The sequence below is a fragment of the Acyrthosiphon pisum genome, chromosome A2 (genome assembly GCF_005508785.2).
Source record: "Acyrthosiphon pisum isolate AL4f chromosome A2, pea_aphid_22Mar2018_4r6ur, whole genome shotgun sequence".
NCBI classification, from domain to species: domain Eukaryota; kingdom Metazoa; phylum Arthropoda; class Insecta; order Hemiptera; family Aphididae; genus Acyrthosiphon; species Acyrthosiphon pisum.
Window position 1 is genome coordinate 17509577 of NC_042495.1, and position 1707 is coordinate 17511283.

The window sequence follows — 1707 nt, forward strand, 5'->3', positions numbered from 1 at the left end:
TAAAAATTATTTAACTATAAGATATACTAATAGACTCATAAATTGATTATTATGTATATTTTTGTTAGAAAAAATAACTATAATTCGGGAAACGGTTGGTTGCGAAATATAAACTGATTCAAAACTTGTAATCGGACGTATCTATGAATAAACATCCAAACGAAAATCTCCATGACAACAAAATAATATAATATTGTTCAAAATTGAAAATATATTATACGGCCAATTTATTTCCAAAGACATTACATATCATGTACATTTCAACATTGTCCATGTTAGCACGAATACTTTTTTACGAAACATTAAAATATATTTTTAGGCTGGCAAATCGTTTTAAAACAATGATTTATAATTAAATTAAAATTTAACACATCCATTACAACTTATCGAGTAAGTTGAATCAATATTATAAAATTACAACAAAATAACTAAAACCGTTATTATTATTGGTTATTTGTATGTAAGTTTGTTCAAATTTGAACATAAGATAAATATAACATTTTAGATTCTGAGTGAAACGATGAATGTATTGATTTTACAATGATGTGTGTTTTTTTTAAAATTTTTTTTAAATTTTTTTTTGTCTGTCATCACCTTTTAGGATAGTAAAAAAGCTTGGATTTTCTTCAACAGTATCTTTTCTGATAGGAAAGTGAATCTAGTTGGTACTTTGGGGGGGTCAAAAGTAAAAAAAGTGCCGTGAAAAACAAAAGAAAAATTAAGGAAAAACGGGAATTTTTACGCAAAATCTGTTTTCGAGAAAATTGATTTTGGTTTTTAGTGTAACTTTAAAACGAATGACTGTAGATACATGAAATTTTCATCGGTTGTTTATATTTCTATTTTCTATACATGATAAAATTTTCAAAATAATTTGATTTGTTTTGAGCTGTTTACGGACATTTTCCGTTTCCAATTTAATTAGTTTCTTTTCTATGAATGTCAATAAAACTTTATTTGTTGAGTAAAAATACTTGAAAATTTAATACAAGGCTCCTACTATATTGTTACAATGACATTTGAAAAATATTAAAAATCCTTAGTCACAGTTTTTTTTATTAGCATTTAAATTCAAAAATTGACAAAATATGGAAAAATCACGAAAATTAGCAAATAATTTTAAGTTAATAATTCGTAAAAATTTTTCTTTTTAGAACTAAGATTTTAAAATGTAATACAAAATTCCTTATAAGATTATCTACCTTTATCAAAAAAAAAAAAAAATGTCTATGAAACTCAAATTAAATTTTTATGAGCGTTTGAAATTCATATTTTTACAACATTTGATATTCACTCGATTTCTTAAGTAACGATTTTCTTATTTTGTTGTAATTAAAAAACGAATGACTGTAGAAACTTGAAAATTTCATTGAATGTTCATATTAGCATTTTCTATATACGATAAAATTTTGAAAATAATTTGACTCTTTTTGAGCTGTTTACGGACATTGTCGGTTTTCAATTATTTTAGTTTTCTTTTCTATAAATATCAATAAAGTTTTATCTATTTGGCTAAAAAGTGTAACACATTTACACAGTTTATTTTTATAGTAATTTTAAGTTCATATTTTGATGAAATTACATATTAAAAAACCTGGAATAACCATTTTAGTTATTTTGTTATGATTGTATAATATTATTTGTGGGTACTTGAAACTTCTAAAGTATACTATTATATATCTATATGATAGTACCACGGTTTGTTGT